General features: G+C 38.0%; 1 protein-coding gene and 1 pseudogene across 1 annotated transcript in view; one reads left to right on the top strand and one right to left on the bottom strand.

The window, feature by feature from the left end:
- Window positions 1-24,310, top strand: part of FAM186A (family with sequence similarity 186 member A) — a 78,832-nt gene that overhangs the window by 14,348 nt on the left and 40,174 nt on the right. The window lies entirely within an intron of this gene.
- Window positions 383-12,860, bottom strand: LOC121038983 (heterogeneous nuclear ribonucleoprotein A1-like; annotated as a pseudogene).

Raw genomic sequence — 24,310 nt, forward strand, 5'->3', positions numbered from 1 at the left:
CAAACTAACAAATATAATGAGATTGGTTGCTTGCTCCTAATGTCACTGGATAAAGTGGGGGAAAGAAAAGGATGAGCTCAGGGATACAAATTTCTAGCTCAAACATGACATGAATGACCTGAAAGCTTCTTTGTGTGTCCTGAAGGAGACCCTTATCTCCTATAGCTGCATGGCTGAGATTGCTTAAAATTAAACCAAGAATCTCATTCTCTGACTGGATGAATTACAATGCAAGTTGAATTCCCAGCCTTGCAGGATGTCTACTGTTAAAGTGAAGACGTTGATTAGGAAGGAACAGGACTGTGAAAATTGGAATGGGGATGTGTGGGAAGGCCCTGATAAACCTTGGGACATTAAGCCTCTAAATTCTGATGAGTGTGCTTCACCAGGGGAACCACTTCTCCACCCTCCATAGGAGCAGCCTCTTCATATCCGTGGGAGTGGCCTCTTTGCCCATAGTAGTAGTGGCCTCTCCACTCCTGTCTGAAGGGATTAACCCTTAATTGTCTGAAGACACTGTAATGACCTCTTTGAGGCAGGTGCCATGCAAGATAACACTGAGTTTTTTCCAGGAACCACACTCACCACATCTTTTTGTTTCTAGACTTATAACTATACTCAAAATGCAGCAGGACACTAAAGGTGAGGTTCAAAGTGTAATCCATGAGGACATGCACTACACTCCAAAGAATGACTTGAGTTTTCTCATGTTTACAGATGGAAATCCAGGGAATATGTGTAGGAATGGGTATTAAGAGTATGGGATATGGGATATAAGAGTATGGGAGGAACATAAAGTTGGGTCAGGCTGAATTTATTGATATGGGTTCATTAAGCAGAGAAATTGTATTTAATATTACAGCTTGGGGAATTAGAAAAGGTTCTAACTGGTTGATTGGTTGGTTGGTTGGTCAGTTGGCTGAAATGTGGACCAGAAGATTGCCCACAGTGAGAAAGAAATACCAGACTTGCCCTGGTTTAATGTAGAGGAAAGAATTCAAAGGCTTAGGGAGACTGGAATGTTACAGCAGATTTGTCACTTAGAACCTACTGAGCCACTCCAGAGAAGTTCAAAAGATATACCTTTTACTGTGACTGTGAGAAATGAATTTATGAGAGAGGCCTGGGAATCCTTGGGACGCTCTGTGATTGCCTTTCTAGTCCAGACCTTACAGTGGGAAACACAGTCACTGAATTGGGAAACCTAAGTACAATGGGAGTAATTGAATCCTGAGGTGACAGGGGCCAAGTTGTGGTACTCAACCACCAAAGGCGGTTGTGGTTACTGTAATGGACAGCAGAGTCAAAGCATCAATCAAAATGGCCTTATAAAGAACTATAACATTGGCTAGTTGATTATGATGTTCCTAGAAGTGAAATAGACAAGAAGCTTACTAAATTCTCATTTGAACTGTGTAAGTAGAATATTTCTAGGTCAAGTGAACAAAAGTCTAAACTGAATCATAAAAAGAGTCATGGCCCCTCAATCAGTTCCCAGACTTGAGCCACTTTACAGACCCAGAACCCTTTGAATAAAGACAAGGCTGGGTCCTTTGAGGAATGACTATGGTACACTGCCAAAAATTTATGGTGAACCCATCGTGTGATTATTTCACCAGATCTGAAATGCATAGATGGAATAGACATAATCAGTACCTGGCATTATCCCCACATTGATTCCCTGATCTGTGGAATAAAGGCTATTATGGTGGGAAATGCCAAGTGGAAGCCACTAGAACTTCCTTTACTTAAGAAAATAGTAAACCCAAACCAATACTGCATCTCTAAAGGAATTGTAGAGATAAGTTCCCCCCATCAAGGAAAGATGCAAGAGTGGAGATTCCCATCACTTCTTCATTCAACTTGCCTATTTAGCCTGTGCAGAAGACAGGGATCTTGGAGACTAAAAGTGGATTATTGTAAAATTAATTAAGCAGATAGTGACTCTAATTGCAGCTGTGTGCCAGATGTGGTTTCATTGCTTGAGCAAATTAACACATCCTCTGGTAGCTGGTATGCAGCTACTGATATGACAAATTCATACCTGTCAATAAAGACAACCAGAAACAGTTTGCTTTCAGGTGGCAAGGCCAGCAATACACATTCACTGGCCTACCTCAGGGACATATCAAGTCTCCAGTCTGGTAGATTCCATCAATGAAGCCATCTGGCATAGAGGTTTTTTTTGTTGGGAAGTTTTTTATTACCAATTTGTTTCCCTTTATAGTTATGTCTTTTCAGATTTTATATTTCTTTGCAATTCAGTCTTTATATGTTTTGTGTTTCTAGGAATTGTTCCATGTTATCTAGGTTATCCAATTGGGTGGCATACAATTGTTCATAGTACCCTCTCATAATCCTGTTTATTTCTGTAGAATCAGTAGTAATGTTCCCATGTTGGTTTCTGATTTTAGTAATTTAAGTCTTCTCTGTTTTTCTTAGTCAATCTAGCTAAAGATTTATCATTGTTGCTGATTTCTTTTTTTTTTTTTGAAAGAAGCAACTTTTGTTTTATTGATTTTCTCTACTCTTTTATTTAAAAATTTTTGGGGGCGCCTGGGTGGTGCAGTCGGTTAAGCGTCCGACTTCAGCCAGGTCACGATCTCACGGTCCGTGAGTTCGAGCCCCGCGTCAGGCTCTGGGCTGATGGCTCGGAGCCTGGAGCCTGTTTCCGATTCTGTGTCTCCCTCTCTCTCTGCCCCTCCCCCGTTCATGCTCTGTCTCTCTCTGTCCCAAAAATAAAAATTAAAAAAAGTTGGAAAAAAAATTAAAAAAAAATAAAAAATTTTTAATTATTATGTTTATTTATTTTGAGAGAGAGAGAGAGAGAGACAGAGTGTGAGTGGGGGAGGGGCAGAGAGAAAGGGAGACACAGAATCCGATGCAAGGCTCCAGGCTCTGAGCTGTCAGCACAGAGCCCTACGTGGGGCTCAAACGCATGAGCATGAGATCATGACCTGAGTTGAAGTTGGACGCTCAACCAAGCAAGCCACCCAGGCGCCCCTCTACTCTTTGATTTATGTCTGCTCTACTGTTTATAAATTTCTTCCATCTGCTAGCTTCAGATTTAGTTTATTCTTCTTCTAGTTCCTTATCATGTAAAATTAGGTAATTGACTTGAGATCTTTTCTTCATATAAACTTCCTAAAGTTTTTTCCTCTAAATATCCCTTTTAGCGCTGCTTTTGCCACATGCTATAAGTTTTGGTATGTTGTGTTTTCATTTTCATCCATACGTGTTTTCTAATGTCCCTTGCGATTTCATCTTTGACCCATTTATTGCTTAAGAATATGTCAATTTCCATGTACGTGAATTTTCTAGTTTTTCTTCTGTGATTGGTTTCTAACTTTATCTCATTGTGTTTGTAAAAAATAATGCTTCATGTGATATATTTTTTAATATATTGATATTTGTTTTGTGGCCTAACATATGGTCTCTCCTGAAGAATGTCCCACATGCACTTGAAAAAACTGTGTATTCTATTGAAGTGTTCTGTATATATCTGTTATATCTAGATGGTTTACTGTGTTGTTTTAGTTCTTTATTTCCTAACTTATCTTCTGTCTAGTTGTTCTGTTACTGAAATCCACTTATTGAAGTCTCCCCCCTATTATAGAACTATTTCTGTCTTCAATTCTGTCAATTTTCACTTCTTAAATTTTGAGAGTATGTTATCAGGTGCATAAATGTTTATAACTGTTTCTTCTTGCCGTATTGGACCTTTTATTATTACCTCTTGTAATCTTTTCTGATTTAAAGTCTATTTGTGGGGTGTCTGGGTGATTCAGTTGGTCAGTTAAGTGATTGACTCTTGATTTCAGCTCAGGTCATGACCTCACAGTTGTGAGATCAATCCCCACGTGGGGCTCCATGCTGGGCATGAAGCCTGCTTGAGATTCTCTCTCCTTCTCCCTTTGCCCCTCCCCAACTTGCAAGCTTTCATTCTTTCTCTAAAATAATAATAAATAAATAAAAATTTTAAAAATAAAATGAGTCTCTTATAGGGTGCCTGGCTGGCTCAGTTGGTAGAGAATGTGACTCTTGATCTTGGGTTTGTATGTTTGAGCCCCTTGGTGGGTACAGAGAGTACTTAAAAATAAAATCTTTTATTTTTTTTCAGGTCGGGATGGTTCATTAGACATCATTTAGATAATAACCAGAATAGCTCCTTTGAGAAGTAGTGAAATATTTGAGTCCTGAAGACTTCAGTCTAGTCATAAACAAGATTGTTAAGGTATAGAGGAGTCTCTAGTTAACCAGCACGCTGTTCCCATTTCTTCAGCTTGACTGCATATATAAGAGCTCATTACAGTAATTCACTTTTCAACAGGAAAGATTGAAGTGATGATAGACTCAGACACTAACTAAACATAGGTCCCTGCTTCACATAGCAGCCTTCATTGACAGTGAAACCATTTTCTCCAGTGCTTGGTGGAGCTTCCTACATTAGCAGTATAATGAAATAGAGCATTCTTGCCCGGGAAACCTCTGCCCAATACAATTCCATGCATCTTGAAAAGCCAAAGATGATCTAATTTTTGACACAAAAGCTCATCAATGATTTTGCAGATGGAAACTGATTCAGGGAGATGAAATGACCTGTCAGAGGTCTCCTGATATTTCTGCTACACATGGTTTTGAATGCCTATACCTTTCTTGTTTTTCTCCCATTGAATTTCAAAGGTTCAGTTTCCCGCCTTTTAAGGATCTTAAGAAACTAAAACCAGCAGAAAGCTTCAAATCTCCTTTTAAAAACAGATTTGAGATTGTAAAAGCAGCAATGAGAGTGAAAGCTTTCCTCTATCAATGTTTCTTCATTTCTTTGTTCATTCATTTACCAGATGTGTATCTATTTTATAAACATTTCCAAACAAGCACTTCAGTATTGGATCTTCCCACTACAGAAAGTGCCTACCTCTGTGTTGGGACTTGAAGATCACCCAGTCCTGAGTGGCAATCCAGCAATTAAGGGGAAAATTCCTTATAATAATGTTTTAATAAGAAAAAGAAAACCCTGAGAAGTGTCTTGAAATATAAGAAACAAGTCTCCCTGGTTTGGAGCAACATGGCAAATATATTTCATTGCAGTTATGTCTCCAAAACCAGATGAAGATAAATAGTGCCAGTTCTCGACAAAATTGTGAGTTCTATCTTTGTCGGTCTTGATACCCTCTTCATGTACCCTTTTAATCCTTCAGCTGTCTTCTCTTATACTTCAAGCCTCCAAAGCTTTCCTATTATTCTCCCCTACCTTCTCTGCCATTCTGATTGTCTCCTAAATATCCATTCCTCTTCTTCGTATAGCAGCCTTGTTACATGAGTGACAAAGATACATCTCCAGCTTCAGGAGGACCCTAATTGCTACAGCTAAACCTAATCAGCTTCAAGAGGACCTTAAACTAGCTAACATCACTGAATATTGAGCATGAAGAACAAGTTGTGGTGGTTGAGGGCTTTTTTTTTTTTTTTTCATTTTTAAAAATTTACATCTAGGGGCGCCTGGGTGGCGCAGTCGGTTAAGCGTCCGACTTCAGCCAGGTCACGATCTCGCGGTCCGGGAGTTCGAGCCCCGCGTCAGGCTCTGGGCTGATGGCTCAGAGCCTGGAGCCTGTTTCCGATTCTGTGTCTCCCTCTCTCTCTGCCCCTTCCCCGTTCATGCTCTGTCTCTCTGTCCCAAAAATAAATAAACGTTGAAAAAAAAATTAAAAAAAAAATTTACATCTAAATTAGTTAGCAAATAGTGCAACAATGATTTCAGGAGTAGATCCCTTAGTACCCCTTCCCCATTTAGCCCATCTCCCCTCCCACAACCCCTCCAGTAACCCTCTGTTTGTTCTCCATATTTATGAGTCTCTTCTGTTTTGTCCCCCTCCCTGTTTCTATATTATTTTTGTTTCCCTTCCCTTATGCTCGTCTGTTTTGTCTCTTAAAGTCCTCATATGAGTGAAGTCATATGATTTTTGTCTTTCTCTGACTGGCTAATTTCACTTAGCATAATACTCTCGAGTTCCATCCACGTAATTGCAAATGGAAAGATTTCATTCTTTTTGATTGCTGAGTAATACGTCTTTATCCATTCATTCATCGATAGACATTTGGCCTCTTTCCATACTTTGGCTATTGTTGATAGTGCTGCTATAAACATGGGGGTGCATATGTCCCTTAGAAACAGCACACCTGTATCCCCTGGATAAATGCCTAGTAGTGCAATTGCTGGGTCGTAGGGTAGCTCTATTTTTAGTTTTTTGAGGAACCTCCATACTGTTTTCCAGAGTGGCTGCACCAGCTTGCATTCCCAAAAATAAAATCTTTAAAAATAAATAAAATGAGTCTCTTATAGGTAGCATATAGTTGAATCATAGTTTAAAAAAAATCTATTCTGCTAGGGGTGCCTGGGTGACTCAGTCAGTTAAACGTCTGACTTCGGCTCAGGTCACGATCTCACAGTTTGTGAGTTCAAGCCCCACATCGGGCTCTGTGCTGTCGGTTCAGAGCCTGGAGCCTGCTTCGGATTCTGTGTCTCCTTCTCCCTCCACCCCTCCCCCACTCACTCTCTGTCTCTCAAAAAATGAATAAACGTTAAAAAAATTTTTAAATCTATTCTGCTAATCACTAGCTTTTGATAAGATGGTTTAATTCATAAAATTTAAAGTAATTACTGATAAGGAGGGACTCAATTTTTGCCATTTTTTAACTTATTTTCTCTTTGCATTATAGCTTTCCCCCTTATTTTTTACATTACTGTCATCTTTTGTGTGTGTGTGTGTGTGTGTGTGTGTGTGTGTGTGTATTTTAAAGAAATGTTTTGATACCTTTCTTATTTCCTTTTGTGTATATTCTATACTTATTTTCTTTTTGGTTACCAAGGAGATTACAAATAATTTTGTAAATTTACACAATCTTAGTTTGAATTTATACTAGCTTAACTTTAATCACATACAACAATTCTGCCCTTATACTGCTCTGTCCCCACTCCTTTCAGTTACTGAGGTCACAAATTACATCTGTACATAATGTACCCCCAAACAGACTAACAATTGTTTTTTATGCATTTGTGTTTTAATGTAGGAAATGGGGGCGCCTGGCTGGCTCAGTTGGTTAAACATGTGACTTCAGTTCAGGTCATGATCTCACTGTTTGTGTCAGGCTCTGGGCTGACAGCTCAGAGCCTGGAGCCTGCTTTGAATTCTGTGTCTACCTCTCTCTCTGCCCCTCCCCAGCTCATGCTCTGTCTCTCAAAAATAAAAATAAACATTAAAAAATTAAAAAAATAAATAATGTAGAAAATAAGAAATGGAGTTATAAACCAAAATTACAATTCTGTTAGCTTTTATAATTGCCTATGTATTTGACTTTATCAGGATCTTTATTTCCCCTCCACAGAGTTTTGAATACTTTCATTTCAACCTGACTCTTCTTAGCATATCTTATGGGACAGGTCTAGTGGTAATGTACTTTCTCAGCTTTTGTTTGTCTGGTAATGTCTTAATTTCTTCCTTATTTTTGAAGGACACTTTTGCCAGATATAGAATTCTTGATTTACATTTTTTTTTTTTTCCTCTCAGCACTTTGAATACATCAACCCATTGACTTGGGGCCTCCAAGGCTTCTGATGAAAATTCTGCTAATAATCTTCATGGGGATCCTTGGTTGTGATAGTTGTGTCTCTACTGCTACTTTGAACATTCTTTCTTTGGTTTTTGATAGTTGGTTATTATTTGTCGCAGCATGGGTCTCTTTCAGTTTAGCATACTTGGGATTCATTGAGCTTCTAGATTTGTACTTTCATGTATTTCCTTAAGTTTGGGAAGTTTTCAGCCAGTAATTCTTTAAATAATCTGTCACTTTCTCTTGTCTCCTTTGTGGACTCCTCCAATGTATATATTGCTTTCTTTATGGTGTTCCACAGGTCCCTTAGGTTCTGTTCACTTTACCTTTCTGTTCCTCAGACTCCATCATTTAAACTATCTTATCTTCAAGTTAGCTTATTCTTCTGTGTGCTTAAATCTGATTTTTAATCCTTTTAGTGGAATTTTCTTTTCTTTCTTTCTTTTGTTTTCTTTTTTGTTTGTTTGTTTTGTTTTTGGAAGTTTCAGATATACTTCTCAGCTCCAGAATTTCATTTTGGATCTTTTTTATGTTTTTTTTAAATATCTTTATTGATACTCCTGTTGTGTTCATACATAATTTTCCTGACCTTGTCCATGTCTTCCTTTAAGTATCTTTAAGACAGTTGTTTTATTTTATTTTATTTAAAATTTTTATTTTATTTAAAATTTTTATTTATTTTATTTTATTATTTTATTAAAGTTTTTGTCTAGGAGGACTGCAATTTGGTCTTCCTTGTTGATGGTTTTTACAACTTTTTTTTCCCTTTGAACAAAACATGCTTTCCTATTTATCTGTGTCTCTTGTGATTTTGTTGTTATTGTTGAAAATTGGACATTTGAATGTTATAATATGGTAAGTCTGAAAATGAAAATATCCTTCTCCACTACCTCCAGGGGTTGTTTTGTTTTGTTTTGTTTTGTTTGTTTGTTTTAATCTCTATGTGCCAGGCATCAGCCTGCATCTTTTTTGGGGCATGCATAATGATTTTCTAAATTCCCCCAAACATATAATTGCTTTTGGATTTCCTACTCTTTAAATGTCTGGCTCCCAAAGGGGCAAAAAAGAAACTGAAAGGAAAAGAGCAGAAGCTGTATCTTTAAACCCCTTGAAAGGTGCTTCACTCAGTGGAGATTCCAACAATGCTAGCCTGGCTTTGTATCTGCACCTCCCTGATCTGAAACAATAATTCACAATCAGAACAAAGATCTCTTACTTACAAGAGAAGATACTTATTGCCTACTCTAGCTCTTGTAAGGTGCTCTAGGAACATTTCCTGTAACAGGGGTGGAAGGTGGGGAATGGATACCGGCTATAGTTCTAAAGGCTGAAATTACACTTTATTGGTCAAGCCTTCCCTTAAAAGTTGTAAAGCATTGAATAAACCCCAGAATCCCAAATTAGTTAAATCAGATACACTCTGCCAATACAGTTGTTTAGTTGGAGAGATGGATTCCTGTGCTTCCTCCTCAGCTATCTTCCCTGATGTCACTCCTTTTGCCTGATATTTTTTTATTGCATGTCAGATATTGTGAACTTTATCTTGCTAGATGCTGGGCACTTTTCTAATCCGATAAATATTTTCAAACTTTTAGGACACATTTATGTAGCAGTAGTTTGATCCTTTTGTTCATTGTTAGATGAGACTATAGGAGCATTTAGTCTACAGCTTATTTTGCCCCCACTATGAGGCAAAAGCCTGTCTGAATACTCCATAAGATGTCCTATGAACTAAGCTTTTTAGTCAATCTGGGAACAGAATATACTTCTCCCTGTGTGAGTTCTGGGGTTTATAATCATTTTAGGTGGACTTCTTTTAGTTGTCTTATATAAGAGGATGAATCTTGTCCATGTAACTTCAACTAGAATGGAAGCATTGGTTGAACTCTTATTTTAAAAACTTTAAAAATTATAATAAACATAAGTGAAAACTCACAGTTGAAAATACTCCATGAGGGGCACCTGGGTAGCTCAGTTGGTTGAGCGCCTGACTTTGGCTCAGGTCATGGTCTCCTAGTTCAAGATTAGAGCCCCACATCAGACTTGCTGCTGTCAGCCTGTCAGTGCAGAGCCAGGTTCAGATCCTCTGTTCCCCTCTCTCTGCCCCTCCCTGCTTGCGCTCTCCCAATAAATAAATAAATAAATAAATAAATAAATAAAAGTACTACATGAATTATCACAAAATATACAAATCCCAGAAATATATATATATATATACACACATATATATATTTTACCTGCACCACATAAACCTCCCCGTTTTCCCAAAAGACAATTATCTTCATCTTTAACATTGTAGGTTGATTTTGCCTGATAAATGGAATCATGCAGTATATATTCTTTAATGTCTGGTTTCTTTTGCTTAATATTATGTTCAGGAGATTCTTTGTATGGAACTATAGTTCATTAATTTTTGTTACTATCATTCCATTTTATGATTTTATCCATTCTACTGTTGTTCTCTACCAGAAATAATATCACTATAAACATTTCTGTGAATCTCTTTTGGTACACATATGCATGCATTTCATCTATGAATGGAATTGCTGGTCAATTAAGTATGCATTGATTTAATTGTAGTAAATAATGCAAAATAATTTTTTCTCTAATCTTTTTTATTTCATAAAAATTTTAGACTTAAAGAAAAGCCACAAAACAGTATAGATTTTCCATATATTTTCAGATCAGCTTCCCCTAATGTTAACATATTACATAGCCATAGTACACTACCAGAATCAGGAAATTAAAATTTATACAATACTATTCACTGAAGATCTCATTTGATTTTATCAGTTTTCTCATTAATGTGTTTTTCTGTCCCAGGATCCTAGCCAGGGTCTCATAGAGCACCTACTTTCTCCCTAGTCTTCTGTGGTCTGCATCATTTCCTTGGTTGTTCATTGTTTTCGAGATCTTGATATTTTCAAAGAATGTAACTTCTTTAAATGTCTCTTACTTTTGGTTTCTCTAATATTTTTCATGATGGGATTGGGATTATGCATTTTGGGGGCAAAAATACCCCATAAATGATCTTCATCCTTAGTACATCATATTACAGGGGTCTGCATTGTGACTCATGTTGACCTTGATCACTTGGTTAAAATTATTTGTTTACTGTAAAGTTACTATTTTTCCCTGTGTAGTTAATAAATACCTTGGGGAAGACACTTTGAGACTATGCACATTCTGTGTCTTCTCCAACTTTTGTCCACTGAATTTTGGAATTCATTGATAGATATTGTCTGCAACAATTATTACTGTGATGTTACCTAAGGGTAATTTTATTTTCCCTCTTCCACATTTATTAATTGGAACGCTGTGCCAGCAAGAACTACCTCTTCCATTTATTTATTCACTAATATTGATAGAGACTCAGATATTTATTTTATCCTGTAGGTTATAATTTATTATTATTATTATTATTATTATTATTATTATTGCTTCAATTGTTCCAGATTTGGCCATTAGGAGCTCCTTCAGGTTGACTCCTGTGTTCTTTCTTTCTTTTTCTTTTTCTTTTTTTTTAAAGACACATTTATGCAGCGTTATGATCAGACTTTTAATTTAACAATCAACAGCATGGGTGCAAAAAAAAAAATCTATGTTAAAACCGTTTGTTGGAATGCTTTACACTTTCCACAGAACAGAAACTAAAATAACCTGTTATACAAGTAGTCACAAATACAGTCCTCAAGTTTTGTGCCCATACACATGAGTATTGTCTAAAATGTGTCTTCTTTGTAGCAGCTAGGCCCTGCCACCCCTGTGCTTGGCTGAGTTCACAAAACTGTTGGAACCTGTAGCTTCCCTGTCACTTCTCTGACTCTTCTCTCCTGCTAAGCTTTGTTTTCTGGTAGCAATTAAAACCTAAAACCGGCTGACTTCGGCTCAGGTCATGATCTCACAGTTTGTGAGTTCGAGCCCTGCATCGGGCTCTGTGCTGACAGTCTGGAGTCTGCTTCAGATTCTGTGTCCCCCCCCTCCCCCCACTCCTCTCCTGCTCGTTCTCTCTCTCTGTCTCTCTCAAAGAATAAACATTAAAAATATTTTTTTAGGGGCGCCTGGGTGGCTCAATCGGTTAAGCGGCCGACTTTGGCTCAGGTCACGATCTCTCGGTCCGTGAGTTCGAGCCCCGAGTCGGGCTCTGTGCTGACAGCTCAGAGCCTGGAGCCTGTTTCAGATTCTGTGTCTCCCTCTCTCTGACCCTCCCCTGTTCATGCTCTGTCTCTCCCTGTCTCAAAAATAAATAAACGTTAAAAAAAATTAAAAAATAAATAAATAAAATAAAAATATTTTTTTAAACCTCTGCCACTGCCATAGCTGCTGCTGCTGCAACCACCATAGCCACGCTGGGTTTGTGGTTTGGCGAAGTATTGGCCTCCACCACCACAGGGGCCAGAGCTTCAGCCCCCAAATTGCCTCCTTTCCTGGGTCTAAAGTTTGAAGATTGGCCGTTGTAACTGTCAAAATCATTACAGCTTCCGCCACCTCCAAAGTTGCTTCCATCATTACCAAATCCGTGACAGCCATCCCCACTGCCACTGTATCCATTGCCACCTCGACTGCCACCAAAGCCACCTTGCCCACTGCAGTTTCCTCCACGACCAAAGTTGTCATTCCCGCCAAAACCACCTCTGTGACCACCACCGAAGTTTCCAGAACCACCTCGACCTCTTTGGCTGGACGAAGCACTGGCCATCTCTTGCTGAGATAGGGCTCTTCTGACTTCACAGTCGTGGCCGTTCACAGTCTGGTATTTTCGAATGACAATCTTGTCTACAGAGTCACGGTCATCAAACGTCACACAAGCAAAGCCTCTCTTTCTGCCACCGCTTCGGTCAGTCATGATTTCAATCACTTCAGTTTTCCCCTACTGTTCAAAATAATCTCTCAGGTGATGTTGTTCAACGTCTTCTTTAATGCCACTGACCAAAATCTTTTTCACGGTTAAGTGCGCACCAGGTCTCTAAGAATCTTCTCTCGAGACAGCCCTCTTTGGTTCCACAACTCTCCCATCCACCTTGTGTGGCCTTGCATTCACGGTTGCGTCCACCTCCACAGTGGCATAGGTGACAAACCCAAAGCCTCTGGAGCACTTGGTGTTTGGATCTCTCATTACCACACAGTCAGTGAGTGTTCCCCACTGCTCAAAATGGCTCTTCAGACTCTTATCAGTTGTTTCGAAGCTCAAACCTCCGATAAAAAAGCTTCTGCAGCCATTCAGGCTCTTTAGTAGATTCTGACTTAGACATGACAGCTGTGGGAGGGGAGACTTTAATGATGCTTACTCAGCCGTGTCCACCGGCAGAAAGGAATAATCTGATGAACGTATCTCGACTCCTGTGTTCTTTCAACAAGTGGCTATCTATCTATCTATCTCTCTGGAACCACAAGATGTTCCAGGATCATCTTATACGTTCCCTGTCCAGCCCTGAAATCAATGATTTTTCCAAAAACTCTTGTTCCTTTTATTGGAGACTGATGTTTAGAAACCAAGATTTGGGGCTAGGTGTGTTCATTATTACTGGAGTGTCGTTTCTTCTAGGCCCTCTTACCAAAGAGAGCTAGAAAGTATATGTATATGTATATGTATATGTATATGTATATGTATATGTATATGTATTAGCCTATGTAGATATATACATCTATATTTATCTTTGTGTATATTTAAAACATGATTTAATACTGATAGTTCAGGTTCCAATCCTATACCATAGGGTTCATTTTTAGTCTTTTCCTATTCCTTATTTGTAACTTCTTTCATAAGAGAAACCCTGTTCTTATTATCTACAATACATTTATTTATTCATTCATTTCCAATGTACCCATAGAGTAGTTTCAGAGTTGCTAACTCATTTCCATGCAAGAAATACATTTACTGACTAGTATAGCATTTATGAACCATTCTTTGTATTTAACCTTAAATTATTATTTTATTCCCCAAGGGTATTAGCTAGTTTTTTTTCTTCCCAATGTGGTTATATTACTCATTTGTATATAATTAACTTCAGTTGTTAGTGTTTGTATCCATTTCTTGTCACTCTATATACTGGTTGGTTTCAACAGTTTATTTATTATGTGAATGGTTTGTAAAACATTACTATGGTGGTAAAAGTCAGATTATATAAAAAGATATACTGAGAGAGAGATTGCTGGGAAGATAGCAGAGTAGGAGGACCCTGTTCACCTTGTCCCATGTATACAACTACATAACACTCACATCAGAACCCAGAAAACAACCTGAAGACTGGCAGATCAAACTCCACAACTAAATGTAGAGAAGAGGCCACACTGAAGAGGGTAGGAAGGGTGGAGACACAGTGAGGAGCTAAAGGGATTCACTGGACTCTCCCCTGGAGGGAGGGACTTGTGGGCATGGAGTAGGGAAAGAAACCTGCTTTACACCAGAGAGACTGATTCTCCATAATGTTTGGCTTTGAAAACCAGAGGGGCCAAATTTCATGAATTCTTCCAACCAGCAGAACTTAAAGCCTAGAATTTTATTTGTATCTCATCTCATCTCATCTCATCTCATCTCATCTCATCTCATCATCTTATCCATGCTTCAGGGACACAAGCCAAAGCCTAGAATTTAAAAAATCAGTGGGCTCACTCTGGGAGAGCCAGGAAAGCCAGAGGAAACTGAGTCCTTACACTTAATGCCACAGAGCAACAAATAACCCATGGAGAAACAGCACAGAAGCAGAAGTTTGAAAGATGCCTGGGGTGTATGGGAAAGAGATTTGTTTACTAATCTCAGAGCATGTACTAGAGGGGTAGCTTCATTGGGAGACTTCTCCAGGAACAAAGGAGCTGGCAGGCACATTTCCCTCCCTTTATCCCAGTATAAACACATGGCCACTGCAAGAACCAGCACTACCCCAACATTCACTTCCTAACTTGCTTACACCATGCCCCACCCCCCACCAGGCTGTGGGGATCTGCCCCCTCCAGCTGGGCTTGTCTCAGTACTGGTGCTGTGGGTCCCCTCCCCCAGAAGACCAGCACAAACCTTGCCAAAACTGCATCTCCTGAAACTGTGAGCTTTGTGGAATTGTGATCCTGGCAGCAGCTGTGGTAAGTCCCCTCTCTGGGACCACAGGCCATAATTTCTGTGACATCAGCCGTAGAACATTTTTTTTAGATATAGCTCCTGAAGGAAAGGAAATAAAAGCAAAAATAAGCTATTGGGATTACATCAAAATAAAGAGCTTGTGTACAGCAAAGGAAACAACCAACAAAACTAAAAGACAGTGTACTGAATGGGAGAAGATATTTGCATTGCAAATGACCTATCCAGTAAAAGGTTAGTATCCAAAATATATAAAGAACTGATACAACTCAACACCCCAAACCCAAATAATCCAATTAACAAATGGGCAGCAGACATGAACAGACATTTCTCTAAACAAGACATCCAGGGGCGACTGGGTGGCTCAGTCGGTTAAGCGTCCGACTTCGGCTCAGGTCACAGTCTCTCGGTCCAGTGAGTTCGAGCCCCGAGTCGGGCTCTGGGCTGATGGCTCAGAGCCTGGAGCCTGCTTCGGATTCTGTGTCTCCCTCTCTCTCTGCCCCTCCCCCATTCATGCTCTGTCTCTCTCTGTCTCAAAAATAAATTAAAAAAAAAAAAGTTAAAAAAAAAAAAGACATCCAGATGGCCAACAGACGCATGAAAAGATGCTCAACATCACTCTTCACCACAGATATGCAAATCAAAACTACAGTGAGATACCACCTCATACCAGTGATAATGGCTAAAATAAAAAACACAAGAAACAACAAGTGTTGGTGAGAATATGAAGAAAAGGAATGCTCCTGCACTGTTGGTGGCAATGCAAACTGGTGCAGCCATTGTGGAAAAGAATATGGAGGTTCCTCAAAAAATTAAAAATAGAACTATGCTATGATCTAATAATTGCACTACTAGGTATTTATCTAAAGAAAATGAAAACACCACTTCAAAAAATATATACACCCCTATGTTTATAGCAGCATTATTTATAATGCCAAATTATGGAAGCACCCCAAATATCCATTGATACATGAACGGATAAAGAAGATGTGGCATATGTATACAATGGACTATTTTTTTTATTGTTTTTAACGTTTATTTATTATTGAGAGACAGAGAGAGACAGAGCATGAGCATGGGAGGGGCAGACAGAGGGGGGAGACACAGAATCCAAAGCACAGAGCCCAATGCGGGGCTTGAACTCACAAACCACGAGATCATGACCTGAGCCGAGGTGAGACGTTTAACTGACTGAGCCACTCAGGCACCCCTACAATGGAATATTATTATTCAGCCATTAAAACAATGGAATCTTGCCATTTACAACAACATGGGTGGAGCTTAAGAGTATAGTGCTAAGCAAGATAAATCAGTCAGAGAAAGACAAATACCATATGGTTTCACTCATAAGTGGAATTTAAGAAACAAACAAGAAAGGAGCTATCAAAAAAGAAAAAAAAGAGAGAGAAACCAAGAAACAGACTCTTAGCTATGGAAAACAAACTGATGGTTACCAGAGGGGAAGTGGGTGGAGGGTGGGTAAAATAAGCTATGAGGATTAAGGAGTGTACTTGTAATGAGTACTGGGTGATGAATGGAATTGTTCAATGACTATATTGTATACCTGAAACTATTATAATACTGTGTGTTAACTATACTGGAATTTAAAACAAAATTTTTTTTCTTTTTCTCATTTTTTTTTTAACGTTTATTTATTTTTGAGACAGAGAGAGACAGAGCATGAACAGGGGAGGGTCAGAGAGAGGGAGACACAGAACCTGAAACAGGCTCCAGGCTCTGAGCTCTCAGCACAGAGCCCGAAACGGGGCTCGAACTCACGGACCGTGAGATCATGACCTGAGCCGAAGTCGGCCGCTTAACCGACTGAGCCACCCAGGCGCCCCTAAAACAAAATATTTTTTAAAATTTCCTAAAAACCACTATGTGAAAAGTAAGAAGATAGAGGTGAAATTAATAAATTTTATTCCAAATAGTATCATTTCCACATTTAATCAATATAAAAATTATTAATGAGATATACATTGTTTTCGTTATTGGGTCTTTGAAATCCAGCCTGTATTTTGCTCTTACAAATTGCATGGTAAATTTTCATTAGAAATATTTGATCTATATTTAGATTTATAAAATTTATATTTGAAGCAGTAAATTCACATATCAAGTTCTTTCAAAGGTAAAATTTTTCCAATAAATGAATCGTTAGTTTTTAAATTTGGATTAGTTTATTTTAATTTAAAATGTATTTCCTGTCACACTTGCCTGTTACAGTTGCTCAGTAGCCACATGTAGCTGGTGGCTACCATAGTGGATACTGTTGCATCCACAGGACTCCTGAAACAGAATGCTACGGGCAGCAGTGACAGTCACAACAAAGTTTATTGCAATGAGAGGCAAGGCCAACCAATCGGGACGGACACTCTTGACCAGAGTGCGGTCTCGAACAGCTGGGGTACAGAGTTTTCATAGGTGACCACATCATCTTATCATCACCTGGGAACAGAACAAAGAAATAGTTCCCAGATGGGGGTGGAAACAGTTCAGACATGCCCTTGCCCCAATCCAATCAAACACTAATCCAGTTGATTTTCCTTGAACTTTTGTTCCCTTGATTGATAGGACAAGGCTGTTATCTCTTAATCTACAGTGTTAAAACAAAGCTGCTATTTCTTAAGGCTACAGGTTAGCCCTACACTACAATTTAACCCTTACAGATACCACAGCTCTAGAAAAACTCTTGCATATATGCACCAGGAAGAATTTTCAGAAATGTTTCCATCATCATTTGTAAAATCAAAATACTGGTAACAAACAAATACAGAATGAACAAACGAATAAATTATAACATATTTACACAACAAAATATTAAATAGATGTCAGTGGAAGTAAGTTCACTATAGATACACACTTCACCATGGGTAAACTAGAAAACACAATGTTGAGGGAAAAAAGTAAGTCACACGAGTATATACAGAATGATTCAGGAACAGGCAAAACGACACCATCTATTGTCTAGGGATATGCGCGTGTGTGTCTGCTGCAGGGGAGGCAAAACTTCACTTCTATCCATGTTAAGTTTTCAGCCAGGGCTCTTTAAAAGACAGATTAACAAAAGATAAACAGCTCATTAGCACGTGTAGTGTATACAGAAGAAATGTATGTATGTATGTATACAGCATACAGAAGAAATTGAAACAGAGTAACTCAAAGCAGTTTATAGTAGCATCTTCAACAAAGAATAGTAAATCTGTGGCTAGATGACAGGACAAAGGAGAGCAATGGTGGTGAACTGTGGGAAGGTTATTATGCACCAGATTATTTTGATGCTAATAAATCTGTCTTCAGTAGAAAGAGTTTTATCCTGCCTTTAGGCAGAAACGAAGTAGGGTAGAGGGAGATTTTCCTGCATTTGTTGCTTCTTCATTGCCTTTGGCTCAATAGTTTTTACATCAAAGAGGCATATTTTGGGGTGACGTGTTCTGGTTTCTCTCTGCTAAAACAAATTTCTGTCAAACAGGTGATGTAAAACAACAGACCTTTATTCTCTCACAGTTCTAGAGATCAGATGACCCAGACACTGAGTCTGGTCACTGTGACTGAAACCAAGATGTCAGCAAGGTTGCGTTCTCTATGGACTCTTCCTCGGGGAGAATCCATCCCTTGCTCCTTCCAGCTTCTGGTCGCTGCCAGCATTCTTTGGCTGTGGCCACATCACTCCAATCTTCAAGGCCAGCAACTTCAAATTTCTCTCTGCCTCATTTTTCACATTGAACCTTCTCTGTAGGTTCAGTGATCTTGACCTCTACCTCCCTCTTACAAGGACACTTGTGATAGTAATAGGGCTCATTGAGATAATTCAAAAACAATCTCTTCACCTCAAGATGATTAATTTAATCACATCTTCAAAGAATTCTCTAAACTTGCACCAATGGGTTAACAAGGCTTAGGGCAGAAAGCCACCACAGGGTGAAAGCGTCCAGGGCTAGACATTAAGTAAAACAAAGCATAAGGTGCTGCAGGGAGAAAGCGCCCAAGGTTAGCTAGTGAGATGAGTAATTTATCTTTAAAGCTGTATGCTCCATCAATATTAAACTTTAAAGATAACAGCTAATTAGTTGTATCACCTACAGGAAAACACTTTCCATCTGGCTCCAGTATATCATTGTGCTTTGATCTCAACTTCAAATGCCAATTGCCCCCCAAACCCTTTGCTTCTTACACACACAGGTTAATGGTCACTATCTGATTGTTTCCTTCTGCACATTCACCACATATGTAAAATCTTGAGAGCTCGATAAAAACAGAGACAAAACTCCTGTTCAGGGTTCTTGTCTCCTCCCAGACATTAGCCTCTCTCATTTTCATTTCTGCATCTGCTGTCTTGTTGGACAAGAGACAGCTCCAGATTGAAAGTCTGCAACACCTTTTTCAATACAAAGTAACATTTACACATTCCAGGGACTATGACCTGATACCTTTGGGGGAAGGTCATCATTAAATCTGTTATAGTAGTAAAAGTACAGAGAACAAAATTCAGGATAGTAGTTATCTCCTGGCATTGGGAAAGGGATATAGCTGCTATGGGGGGCACAGGAGCCTTTAAAGACATTGTTTCTTCAGCTGGACAATGGGTACACAAATGTTCATTTTGCTTTTGCTATTATTACCTGCATCTCAGGTTCTGTTCTACCCCACACTAGATTAGATGGTCAAATTATGGTGATTTCTCTGCCCACCCTCTCATTCTGACTCTTCTGCCTCTGTGGCACATAGTAACTACTTAATAATTTGTAGCATTTATAGTGTTTATCATGTTACCTATGGTAAAAGTTTATCTATAAATTATCTCATTTAATCCCCATGAATATCCAATATGGATAGGTGTTATTCTTAATTCTATTTCAAATATGACAAAAATGAGATTTTTGAGGCTTGCTTTTTTAATTGGAGGATTTTTTTTAATTAAGGTAAAATTCATGTGCTATAAAATTTACCCTTTTGATGTCTTATTCTGGGAGTTTTGGCAAAGGCATACAGATGTGTGATCATCACTAAAATCCAGATTTAAAATAGTTCCATCTTCTCAAAATATTCCTCTTTGCCCTTTTGTAGTCTACCCCTCCCCAAGCCCCAGCCCCTGGCAGCTGTTAGTTTTCTGTCCCTATAGTTTTCCCTTTCCTGAATGCCATATTAATCAAATCACCCTATGTAGTCATTTGACTCCATTTTAGCATAAAGTATTCATTCAGCAACTGAAGGATATTTTGGTTGTTTCCAGTTTGGAGAAATTATGAATAAAATCACTACAAACATTCATGTATTCGTTCTTGTATAAACACAACTTTTCATTTATCCTGAGTAAATACCTAGGAATGGTATTGCTAGGTCATATGGAACCATACATTTATAAGAAATTGCCAAACTGTTATCTGAGGTAGCTTTACTACTTTGCATTTCCACCAGCAATGTATGAGAGTTCCAGTTGCTCTATATCCTTGCCTGTGCTTGGTATCGTCATTGTTCATTTAGATCTTTGATTTTTTTCATCAATGTTTTTCATTTTTCATTTTCTTTTCTTTTCATTATTATTTGTTTGTTTTTCATTTTTCAATGTACAGATCTTGCACTCATTTTCTTAAATGTTTACCTCCATATTTCATGTTTTTAAGTGTATTGGAAATGACACTTTGATTACATTTCAATTTCCAATTTATTGCTGCTTTATAGTAATACAAGTTTTGATTTTTGTATACTGGTCTCTTATCCTGTGGACATGTTAATGGTAGGTTTTTTGTAGAGTTTTTACATAGACAATGTTTTTGTCTGTAAATAGAAACCATTTTACTTCTCCCTTTCCAAATTTTATTCTTTTATTTCCTTTTCTTACCTTATTGTGATGGGTAGGACCTTCATACAATATTGAATGAAAGTGATTAGAGCAGAATCCTTAGAGCACTTTAGACTTCCACTGTTAAGTATGATGCTAGCTGTAAATTTTTCATAAATTCTCTTTATCATTGTGTGTATATATCCTATTTTGTTTATCCATTCATTAATCAATGGACACTAGGTTTGTTTCCACCTCACTGCTCTTATGAATAATGTTGCTATGAACGTAGGAGTCCAAACATTTGCTCAAGTCCCTGCTTTTAATCCTTTTTTTATCCTTTTTAAAAATATTTAGTTAATTTGTTTAAATTTAAGTTAGTTAACATACAGTGTAGTATTGGTTTCAGGAGTAGAATCCAGTGATTCATCACTTACATACAACACCCAGTGCTCATCCCAGCAAGTGCCCTCCTTAATGTCCACCCCCCATTTAGCCCAACTCCCCACTCACCTCCCCTCCAGCAACCCTCAGTTTGTCTCTGTATTTAGGAGTCTCTTATGGCTTGCCTCCTTCTCTGTCTTTATCTAATTTTTCCTTCCCTTTCCCTATATTCGTCTGTTTTGTTTCTTAAATTCCACATATGAGTGAAATCATATGGTGTTTGTCTTTCTCTGACTGACTTATTTTGCTTAGTATAATACACTCTAGTTCCATCCACATTGTTGCAAATGGCAAGATTTCATTCCTTTTGATTGCTGAGTAATATTCCATTGTATATATACACCACATCTTCTTTACCCATTCAGCAATCAATAGATATTTGGGCTCTTTCCATAATTTGGCTATTGTTGATCGTGCTGCTATAAATATTGGGATGCATGTGTCCTCTCGAATTAGCATTTTTGTATACTTTGGATAAATAACTAGTAGTGCAATACAACCCAGCAATTGCTTTAAATTCTTTATATACCCAGGAGTGCTGTTGCTCGGTCATATGGTAATTTTATTTTTAATTTTTCTAAGGAACCACCATAGTGTTTTCCATAGTAGCTACACCATATTATATTCCCACCCACAGTGCACATGGGTTCCAATTTTCTATATCCTCACCAACATTTGTTATTTTCTATTTGGGTTGTGAAGTAATATCTCATTGTAATTTTGATTTGCATTTCCTTAATGATTATGATGTTGAGCTTCTTTTCATATGCTTGTCAGCCATTTGTTTACCTTTTTTGAATGTCTATTTAAATCCTTTGCCCATTTTCATATTGGGTTATTATTTTTTTAATATTGAATTGTAGAAGTTCCTTAAGTAATATGAATATTAACTCTTTATCAGAGATGTGATTTGCAAATATTTTCTTTGACTTTTCTTTTTTTTTTTTCAACGTTTATTTATTTTTGGGACAGAGAGAGACAGAGCATGAACGGGCGAGGGGCAGAGGGAGAGGGAGACACAGAATCGGAAACAGGCTCCAGGCTCTGAGCCATCAGCCCAGAGCCCGACGCGGGGCTCGAACTCACGGACCGCAAGATCGTGACCTGGCTGAAGTCGGACGCTTAACCGACTGCGCCACCCAGGCGCCCCTTCTTTGACTTTTCAATCTGTTGCGTCCTTTGATCCATAAAAGTTTTACATTTAATTTAGTCTAATATGTCTATTTTTACTTTTGTTGCCTATGGTTTTGGTGTCAAATCCAAGAACATTGCCAAATCCAATATCGTTAAATTTTCCCTCTATGTTTTCTTCTGTTTTACAACTTTATGTCTTATGCTTAGGTTTTTTATCCACTTTGAGTTAGTTTTTGTATATTCTTTAAGGTAATGATCCAACTTCATTCTTTTGCATGGATCTCCAGTTTTCCCAGCACCATTTGTTGAAAGACTGCTTTTTTTTTTTCTTTTTTTTTTTTTTTTTTTTTTTTTTTACCATTGAATGGTCTTGGCATCTATCAAAAATCACCCAACCATAGGGGCACCTGGGTGGCTCAGTCTCTTGAGCATCCGACTTTGGCTCAGGTCATGATCTCACAGGTTGTGAGTTTGAGCCCCACATTGGGCTCTGTGCTGATGGCTCAGAGCCTGGAGCCTGCTTCCAGTTCTGTGTCTCCCTCTCTCTCTGCCCCTTCCCCACTTGTACTCTGTCTCTCTCTCTCAAAAATAAGCATTCAAAAAATTAAAAAAAAAAAAAATCATTGACCATATATGCAAAAGTTTATTTTGGGGCTCTCTATTCTATTCCCTTGGTCTATATATATATGTCTTTATACCAGTACACTGTTCTAATTACCATTGCTTTTGTACTAGGATTTAAAGATGAGAAGTGTGTGGGGTGCCTGGGTGGCATTGGACTTTGGCTTAGGTCATGATCTCATGGTTCATGAGTTTGAGCTCTGCATTGGGCTCCTCACTGGCAGTGCAGACCCTGCTTGGGATTCTCTCTCTCTCTCTCTCTCTCTCTCTCTTTGCACCCCTCTCAGAATAAATAAATAAACTTTTTAAAAAATGAGAAGTGCATGCTGTCCAATTTATTCCTCTTTCTCAAGACCATTTTGGGTATTCAGGGTACCTTGAGACTCCATATGAATTCTGGAATAGATTTTTCTATTTCTGCAAAAAATATCATGGGAATTTTGATACAGTTTGCATTAAATCTGTAGATTAGTTTTAGTGGTATTGATGTCTTCACAATATTAAGTCTTCCAATACATGAACATGGAATGTCTTTCTATTTATTTGTGTTTTCTTTCATTTCTTTTGGTAACATTTTGTAGTGAAAATTACAAATGTACAAGTTTTCCACCTCCTTGATTTATTCCTAGGGTTTTATTCTTTTGATACTATTATAAATGGATTTCTTAATTTCCTTTTCAGATTGTTCATTGTTGGTGTATAATGACACAATTGATTTTTGTGTGTTATTTAATATCCACAACTTTGGCTGAATACATTTGCTAGTTCTAACAGTTTTTTCATGTGTGGAATCTTTAGGATTTTCTACATATAAGATCATATCACCTGAAAATAGAGACAATTTTATTTCCTCCTTTCCAGTTTGGATATCTTTTATTATTTCTTTTTCTTGCCTAATTGCTTTGGCTAAAACTTACAGTAATATGCTGACTAGAAGTGGTGAAAGTGGGCATTCTTGCCTTGCTCCTGACTTTAAAGGAAAACCTTTCAGTCTTTCACTATTGACAATATTATCTCTGGAATTTCATATATGGTCTTTGTCATGCTCAGGAAATTTCTTCTTATTCCTAGTTTTTTGTATGTTTTTATCATGAAAAGGTGTTGAATTTTGTCAAATGCTTTTTCTGAATCAATTGAAATGAACATGTGGGGTTTTTCCTAGTGTTTTGTTAATTTGGTATATTTCATTGATTGGCTTTCATATATTGAAACATTCTTGCATTCCAGGAATAAATCCCACTTAGTCATAATGTATAATCCTTTTAATGTGCTGTTGAATTCTGTTTGAGAGTATTCTGTTGAAGATTTTTGCATGAATATTCATCACGGATGTTGGTCTATAGTTCCCTGTCTTTTTCCTTTCTTTCTTGTGGTGTCTTTATCTGACCTTGGTATCAGGGTAATGCTGGCCTCAAAAAATGAGTTAGGAGGTGCTACTGCCTCTTTAGTTTTTCTGGAATAATTGATAAAGATTTGGTATTCTTTCTTCTTTGACCACTATGGTATGTGCTAGCTCATAGTGTTATTTTTCATCACTTGGCTTATCAAACTTTGTCTCCACTCTCCTGTGTTCCTGACTTAAATTTTTGCTGCAATTGCGCTTTTCTTTCTTTCTTTCTTTCTTTCTTTCTTTCTTTCTTTCTTTCTTT

This window comes from Herpailurus yagouaroundi, unplaced genomic scaffold, assembly GCF_014898765.1.
Source record: "Herpailurus yagouaroundi ecotype Mexico unplaced genomic scaffold, PumYag 166, whole genome shotgun sequence".
Classification (NCBI taxonomy): Eukaryota; Metazoa; Chordata; class Mammalia; order Carnivora; family Felidae; genus Herpailurus; species Herpailurus yagouaroundi.